Raw genomic sequence first — 9,376 nt, forward strand, 5'->3', positions numbered from 1 at the left:
CAACGTACTGCCCATCACCAAACTGTATCTGTCATGAATGTACAATTGGTAACATGCACAAAGGAGCTAGAGTTTGTATGTTCATTTAAATAACAAAACAAAAATTTTGTCCTCAGGCTTTGCAAAGTAAGTAGGAGATTCTCTCTGCAGAAACTGTACTGGAATGCGGCACATACACATTTAAATGGGGATAGATATGAAAGTAGAGGGGGAGAAAAAAATTATGGAATGCTTCATGAATTTGCGTGACATCCTTGTGTAGGGGCCATGCTAATTTTTTCTGTATCATTCCAATTTTGGTATATATCCAAAAAGTGAGTATTGTGAATAATCAATGAATCAGTCCCACATGTCTTGGATGGAAACAAATAACTTCAGAGATAGCCAAGGTGACACCATTAACTCCGAATGCAAGGCTTACTGGAAGGATTGTGACCCCCTACTAAGAGTGGTTAATGAACACTCTTTAAGAAGATAAAGTTGATATAATGGAAACCAGATGATAATTATCAAGAAGCCCAAAATGATGACAAGCAATTTTAGCCACAGCCGCCTCGCTTCTATGGTCAGCAATAACTCAGCAAAAACTCCAACTCTAATCAGTGGAACTGGAACTTGCAGTACAATAAATGTAATGAAGAAATACTCTAAATAGTGTAAAACCAATAATACAGAGAATTTATTGAATAAAATTGCACCTACATTGCATCCCATAAAACAAGCATGTAAATAACGCCAAAGAAGAACTCTTTTCAGGAACAAAGATAGCCACCAGCTGGTTGCACATGCATGGTAGTGTGTGTGCGTGGCCCCGCCCCAGCTTGATTGACTTAGCATTGGTGACAGCAATAGTCAACCTTTCCCATGTTCCCAAGTGAAATAAAACGTTTGAGAGACAAAATGAGAAAAAAAATCCAGACAATCACATTGGCTGATTTGGAAAGAATTTATTTTCAAATTATGGTGGAAAATAAGTATTTGGTCACCTATAAACAAGCAAGATTTCTGGCTCTCACAGACCTGTACCCTCTTCTTTAAGAGGCTCCTCTGTCCTGCACTCATTACCTGTATCAATTGCACCTGTTTGAACTTGTTATCAGTATAAAAGACACCTGTCCACAACCTCAAACAGTCACACTCCAAACTCCACTATGGTGAAGACCAAAGAGCTGTCGAAGGACACCAGAAACAAAATTGTAGACCTGCACCAGGCTGGGAAGACTGAATCTGCAATAGGCAAGCAGCTTGGTGTGAACAAATCAGCTGTGGGAGCAATAATTAGAAAATGGAAGACATACAAGACCACTGATAATCTCCCTCGATCTGGGGCTCCATGCAAGATCTCATGCCGTGGGGTCAAAATGATCACAAGAACGGTGAGCACAAATCCCAGGACCACACGTAGGGACCTAGTGAATGACCTGCAGAGAGCTGGGACCAACATAACAACGGCTACCATCAGTAACACACTACGCCGCCAGGGACTCAGATCCTGCAGTGCCAGACGTGTCCCCCTGCTTAAGCCAGTACATGTCCAGGCCCATCTGAAGTTTGCTAGAGAGCATTTGGATGATCCAGAAGAGGATTGGGAGAATGTCATATGGTCAGATGAAACCAAAATAGAACTGTTTGGTAGAAACACAACTCGTCGTGTTTGGAGGAGAGAGAATGCTGAGTTGCATCCAAAGAACACCATACCTACTGTGAAGCATGGGGGTGGCAACATCATGCTTTGGGGCTGTTTCTCCGCAAAGGGACCAGGACGACTGATCCATGTACAGGACAGAATGAATGGGGCCATGTATTGTGAGATTTTGAGTGCAAACCTCCTTCCATCAGCAAGGGCATTGAAGATGAAACGTGGCTGGGTCTTCCAACATGACAATGATCCCAAACATACCGCCCAGGCAACAAAGGAGTGGCTTCGTAAGAAGCATTTCAAGGTCCTGGAGTGACCTAGTCAGTCTCCAGATCTCAACCCCATAGAAAACCTTTGGAGGGAGTTGAAAGTCCGTGTTGCCCAGCGACAGCCCCAAAACATCACTGTTCTAGAGGAGATCTGCATGGAGGAATGGGCCAACATACCAGCAACAGTGTGTGCCAACCTTTTGAAGACTTACAGGAAATGTTTGACCTCTGTCATTGCCAACAAAGGATATATAACAAAGTATTGAGATGAACTTTTGATGTAGACCAAATACTTATTTTCCACCATAATTTGCAAATAAATTCTTTCCAAATCAGCCAATGTGATTGTCTGGATTTTTTTTTCTCATTTTGTCTCTCATAGTTGAGGTCTACCTATGATGCCAATTACAGGCTTCTCTCATCTTTTTAAGTGGGAGAACTTGCACAATTGGTGGCTAACTAAATACTTTTTTTCCCCACTGTATAAGGGGTTGAGATAGGGATAGGGGCATTTACCAACTACCCCTTAGGAGTGATGTTAGATATGGAAGAGCTTATCAACCACCATTTAGGGGTAATGAGTAGAATGATGGCCCTTACCATCCCAAAAACATCTTTACTCCTTTGAGGAGGAGAGATAGGGGGTTGCTCCCCCATATGGGAAGGGGTGGAATGACCAGTATTATTATTATACAGGAGTTATATAGCGCCAACAATTTGCTCAGTGCTTTAAATTATGGAGGGAGACAGTATAGTAACAATACAGTTCAATACAACAGGGATTAGAGGGCTCTGCTCCTTGGAGCTTACAATCTAGGAGGGAGGGGATAGTGGTACAAGAGGTAATTAGCTGTAGGGGATGGAGTGCTAGGAGGAGTAGTGGATTCCAGTATTAGCTGGGAGTGGGGTAGGCTTCCCTGAAGAGATGGGTTTTCAGAGTGAGCCTAAAAGTGAGTAGAGTAGGCGATAGCCTGATAGCTTGGAGTAGGGAGTTCCAGAGGATAAGTGAAGCCCTTGAGAAATCCTGGAGATGAGCATGGGAGGCGGAGACAAGGGAGCTTGAGAGTAGGAGGTCTTGCGAGGAGCGGAGAGTACGGTTTGCGTGGTATTTAGAGACAAGATCGGTGATGTAATTAGGGGCAGTGTTATGAACGGCTTTATACATCAGTGTTTTGAATTTTATCCGTTGGGCAATTGGAAGCCAGTGGAGGGATTGGCAGAGAGGGGTGGCAAATACAGAGCGGTTAGTAAGGTGGATGAGTCTGGCAGCAGCATTCATGATGGACTGTAGTGGGGATAGCCTGCGGTGAGGTAGGCCAGTGAGGAGGGAGTTACAGTAGTCAAGGCGTGATATAATAAGGGAGTGAATGAGTTGCTTAGTGGTTTCCGAGGTTAGGAATGGTCATATCTTGGAGATGTTGTGGAGGTGAAGTCTACATGAGTTTGTCAGTGATTGGACCTGGGGCTGAAAGGACAGATTGGAGTCTAGGATTACACCTAGTACCCTGGTGTCAGGGGTGGGGCTGATGGTAGTGTTGTTGATCTTGATGGAGAAGTCGGGGGGGGCACGGGCTGGGGGGAATACTAGGAGCTCAGTTTTGGAAAGGTTGGGTTTGAAATAGTGGAATGACATCCAGTCCGATATGTCACTTAGTAGGCTGCTGATGCGATTGGAGACTGTGGGGGTGAGGTGAGGGGTAGAGAGATAGATTTGTGTGTCGTCGGCATAGAGATGGTAGTTGAAGCCGTGGGAGTTTATCAATTGGCCAAGGGAGGAGGTGTAGATGGAGAAGAGGAGGGGTCCGAGGACAGAGCCTTGAGGGACCCCAACAGAGAGAGGGAGTGAAGGGGAGGTGGCAGCGTTATAGGTAACACTGAAGGAGTGCTGCGATAGATAGGAGGAGAACAGGGAGAGAGCGTTGTCTCTGAGGCCAAGCGAGTGCAGTTTTTTGAGGAGGAGGGGGTGGTCAACCGTGTCAAAAGCCGCAGAGAAGTCAAGTAGTAGGAGTATAGTATCTTGGCCATTGGTTTTGGCGGTTAGTAGGTCATTGGTGAGTTTGAGTAGGGCAGTTTCGGTGGAGTGTAGGGGGCGGAAGCTGGACTGTAAAGGGTCGAGAAGGTTGTTGTCGGTGAGATGGGAGCTCAGGCAATTGTAGACTAAGCGTTCTAGGAGTTTAGAGGTAAATGGCAGTAGGGAGATGGGTCTTAGGTTGTTCTGGTTGGAGGGGTCCAGGGAGGGTTTCTTAAGTATGGGAGTGATGTGCGCGTGCTGTAGAGGGGAGGGGAAGGTACCGGTGGAGAGGGAAAGATTGAAGATGTGAGTGAGGAAGCATAGGATGGAAGAGGAGGGGGACCGCAGGAGTTGTGAGGGGGCAGGTGGTGAGGCGGGCTTCGGAGAAAATCTTAGTGACCTCTTCTGTGGTAGTGAGGTCAAGGGAGCAAAGTGTTGAGGAGGTTATTGTGTGAGGAGTGCTAAGTGGGGTGGGTGTCTGAGCAGTGGCGAAGTCCCTACGAATTGCGTCAATCTTGATTTTGATGTGATTGGTAATCTCGTGGGTGGTAAGTGAGGTACTGGGTGGAGGCGGAGAAAGTAGAGAGTTAAAAGTGGAGAAGAGCCAGCGAGGACTGGAAGAGAAGGTACTAATGAGGGTAATAAAGTAGGCTTGTTTGACAGCGTGAAGGGAGGAAGTGTACGTTAGGAAGGCAGATTTATAGCGGGTGAACGCTTGTTGGGATTTGGTTCCGATTTGGTCTCGCTCCAGCGCACGACTATGTCGTTTGAGGTTTCTGGTGTGGTCGGTCTGCCAGGGTTGTAGCGGTCAGGGCCTAATGTTTCGTGTTGTACAATACTGGTTATAAGGTGAATCCGGCATTTGCGAGATATAACATTGGAGCTTATAACAGATTTGCCCCCTTAAGTAGGGATGAAAGGGGTGTGGAACAGAGTCATCAGGGACCATCCTTTAGCTTCCTTCTATGATCAAGGATATGGAAGGAACCTTGGTGACAGGGATGGCTATAATCATCAGGGTTTTCACTCAGCAACAAGAACAGGATTCAAAAGAAGCACGGACACAAGAGAGGGACCAGAGGGGGAGACATTTACACTCCAAAAAGAAGGTAGGTTTGAGTGAGAGTGAAATTTTCAATCTAAGCAGCAACAGCCCAACTATAGGGAGGAAGAGACAATGCTTAACAAAGTTCTCAAGTTTGCACCACCTCGCAATTTAAATACATTTCAAACATTTATTGACGTACAAAAGTTCATACGGACACTTATGACAAAAATTAGAAATCAGTCAGTGATTTCTTCTGATATAGTTCAGTCTAATTTGGCTAATGCCTCATTATTTAATTCCCCCCGGTAATGTATCCCATAGTATTTCTGTCTTTCGTGTTCTGGATTTAAAAGATCTTGAGTCTGTGAGGATACAAAATGTTAAGCTTCAAAAATATTATAAGATTGGAGCGGATACACTATGTGCTAGGAAGGATAAAGTCATTTGCCCCGACAACAAAGGGGCTATTGTTATTCTAGATAAAGAGGTCTATGATAGTGAAATGGATAGAATTTTGTCAGTTAAAGTCATATATGTTTCATTAACATCTGATCCTATGTTTAAATACAAAACAGAGCTTAGGAAGTTGTTGGATAATGGTTTTAAAATTGGCATCCTAAATAAAAAATAAATGTTTTTGGTCCCACTTGCTCCTTGGTTACCAACCAAATATTGTTTGGCAAAAGTACTTAAAAGTTTAGAGAACCCCCTGGGGAAGGCCATCATCAGTGGTATTGATTCCATCACTGCTAGAGCGGGTAAATATGTTGATCATTACCTGCAACCACTGGTGATGGGCACCCCCTCTTTTTTTAGGTACACCAAGCATGTCATTAATGTTTTGGGTGAAGTTAATTGGAAGTCGAGTTATCTGCTAGTAACAGCCGATGTAGCATCTTTCTATATGGCAATTTTATATAACTTGGGTATTGAAGCAGTGCAGTTTTTTTTTAAAATCGAGATATTTCCATTTCTTCTCCCTCAAAAAAGTTATATTTTAGATTTACTTAAATTTTGCATGACTCATAATTATCTCTGGTTCAAAGGTTCATATTACTTACAAAAGAGAGTTGTGGCCATGTGGGCTAATTTTTCCCCCAGTATGGTCAACCTGTTCATAGCCAAATGGGAGGAGGATGAGGTTTTGTGTAATAGGAAGCCAGAGCTGATCCTTTGTAAACGCTATATCCTCTGTGAGATGGTGACAGGGACTCAGTGGATTCTTTCTTGAATTTTTTGAATGATAATGAGAGGAGAATAGTACTTATTTATGAAGCTAGTCCCAACTCAATTTACTTTCTGGATTTGATGATATTGATAGTGGGGGATTTTATAACAACGCCCACCCACTTTAAAAAGACAGGCAGAAATGGGTATATCCCGTTGATTCCTGCCATCATCCCTCATGGTTGTCTGCAGTGCCGAACACATTGCCAATATTAAGAAAGGATACAAGGAACACAGTGTGTCCAAACACTGTGCCTTGAAATATAATAACAACCCTGCGAGCACCACTTTTGTCGCAGTAAAAAAAATAAATATCTCACTGGAGGGGCAGTAATGTAAGAGACGTATATCTAGGGCTGAGACCAGCTGGATATATTGGCTGAAAATCTACACCCCTCTGGGTTTAAACATAGAGTGGGATATTAATTGCCTTATCAATACTAGCTGCGTTGGCATGTTTACAGTTGGTATCTATGTGAACAATATATTTAACTTTGGGGTATATATCATTGGTATACATTGTGTTTTTGTATATTTATGATGCATTTGTATATACCCCCCTCCTTTTTTACTGTATTAGGTTAGGGAGGATTGCTTTTATCATCTAATTTGATCAATATGTTTTTTATAGTTTTTTTTTATGTTTGTGATTGGTAAAATTTATATTGGAATAACATTTTTCATTTTATACCTTTTTAGTTTGACTTTAATTCTCTTTTTTATCACAACATGGCGCAGTGGATCATACATGTTTTGACCATACTAATGGGGTAATTTACCATCTATGTTAGCCTCTTTTATCACAAGATGGTGCTGCAGAGTGCAAACGTTTTTTGCCTGTGTTGGTTCAAAACAGGTATTGTTTGCATATTATGCTTCAGGTGTTTGGGCTATCCCCCTGGTAATTGCTAACCAATGGCAGCAATCCTCCTTGGCCACTTCCTCTATTTAAGTAAAATATGTAAACAGGGCAGACACACACTAGCATGCATGCTCAACTGGCTGGCGGCCATCTTTGTTCCTGGAAAGAGTTCATATTTGGTGTTTTTTACAAACTTGTTTTATAGGATACAATGTAAGTGCACTTTTATTCAGTAAGTTCTCTGTATTAGTGGTTTTACACTAAGTGGAGTATTTCTTCATTACATGTATTCTACTGCAAGTTCTGGTTCCACTGTTTAGAGTTTAAGTTTTTGTGGATTTATTGCTGACCACAGAGGTAGCTGTGGCTAAAAGTGCTTGTCACAATTTTGGGCTTCTTGATGATGACCATCTGTTTTCCAGTATTATCAGTTTTATCTTCTTAAAGAGTGTTCATTGACCACTCTTAGTAGGGGGTCATAATCCTTCCAGTAAGCTTTGCGTGGGAGTGGATGGTGTCACCTTGGCTATCTCTGAAGTTTCCTGTTTCCATCCATGGTATGGGAAATTATTATTTGATTATTCACAATACTCACCTTTTGGACACTTTATTATCACAATTTTTCATATGTTTATCATATTTGTCATACTAATAGGTATAGGTCTAAATTGTCCTGTACTTTGAAAGAGTTAAGTGCTGCACTGTTATACTTATTTACTGAATGCCCAGTATCAGGGTATAGTGCCTAGCTGATACTGTTTGATTTTTCACTCTAAGTGCAGATTTTCTTTTAAATTTATTGGTTTGGTATATATCCTGCCTAAGCGAGGACCTAATACAGTTTTGGATGTGTTAAAAAACATATATATATATTCTAAATACAGATGGCAAAGCTAGAATTTACTGAACTTTTTAGGCTGATGTTCTTTTTAATAATACACATATGCAGAGGGAGAATAACTGACAATGGTAAATACATGTAAAGTTATGTGGCTTTTATTTATCACAGTGATGGTATTTCGTTAATGATGCAAAAAAGTGGAAAATCAAATACACTGTAATCAGTTATGTGCAGACACATCTGCCGTCATTCAACACTTTTAGATTAACCATGATTCGTATGTTAATGGCCTTTTAGCCCAGGCCAGCCATCAGTGTCTGTAAATCTGCCAGCTTGCATGCAAACTTTTATGAATAAGTTAATATAGCAGTCTGCTGATATGCATTAGATGAAGCAATAACCCCTATCATGCTTCCAGAGGGTCCATATGTTCTTACTAATAGCCCTTTACTTAAACACTGTTGACATCTATTGCGTGGATAATGTCTCTTCATGCTTCCTCTCAATAGGTGGTTCATTCTTACAGGAGAGACCCATAGATTTATGCTCTGCTAGCTAAAAAGCAAGGCAAGAGCATAGAAATGGAGTCTTCAACAACAAATTGCAATTGCATGGCAGTTATGTCTTAGGTTAGGTTCACATTATTGTGGGTCCAGAATATTTGCAAAATTGAACTTGTTCCAGCCCCGCACATTATTGTGGGTCCGGAATATTTGCAAAATTGAACTTGTTCCAGCCCTGCAGACTCTTTAGCAGATGTGTGGGGGTGCCATTAATGCTTAATTAATGTTTGCTGATGCATTAATGCATTGGCAAACATGGCACAATATTACACGAGTAAAACCACATGGTAGTGCAGCTTGGTGCAGCATAATTTACAATATATGTAAACCCTCACCTTGTGAAACAAACCATACAGTTTAAAATAGAAATGAAAGGTAAAACATATATGTTTGTTTTTTGATCACATAGCCTCTGTTCTCACATCCATAGAGAGGTGGTGATGAAGAAACAGCAATACACTGATCTTCCCAGTAAATGGCTCTGCGGGGGGGGGGGGGGGGGGTGTCAGCACAAGCCTGATCATTGGATTAGCTCCAATACAGCTAGAGAACTGACCACGCTGTGTTCTCCTGCCTAGTGTGGTCAATTTTTAATAGGAAAGCTGAGCGACTGGCAGGAACACCAGGGATTTCACAATACAAAGAGAACAGAATACCCTTTTAATACAAGTACATGGTATAGCAGGCACGTATCAGGAAAATATGAAATGTTGGGTTTACATATTCTTTAACAATGGGTCAGGGACTTATTTCCCAGGGGCTCTTCAGGTAGGTCAGCTCAATGAAATGAATGGGCTGCCTACGCACAGAACGAAGCCCAGACAGATCTGAATGGAGCCTTTGTATATATTTAGGCCCCATGTACATGGGACACTTCTGAATAATGGAAACTGACTGCTTGAAAGTGTAGGTTAAA

At 42.0% G+C, this 9,376-nt stretch overlaps 1 non-coding gene across 1 annotated transcript; it reads right to left on the reverse strand.

Annotated features, from left to right (window-relative positions):
- Window positions 1-217: 217 nt before the first annotated feature.
- Window positions 218-320, reverse strand: LOC149467759 (U6 spliceosomal RNA). The gene has a single exon (XR_016311863.1). It is a non-coding gene; the product is annotated as a U6 spliceosomal RNA (small nuclear RNA).
- Between the last annotated feature and the right edge of the window lie 9,056 nt (window positions 321-9,376).

Source organism: Staurois parvus, unplaced genomic scaffold, assembly GCF_062004578.1.
Source record: "Staurois parvus isolate SC_StPar_1 unplaced genomic scaffold, SC_StPar_1.0 ptg000102l, whole genome shotgun sequence".
Taxonomy (NCBI): Eukaryota; Metazoa; Chordata; class Amphibia; order Anura; family Ranidae; genus Staurois; species Staurois parvus.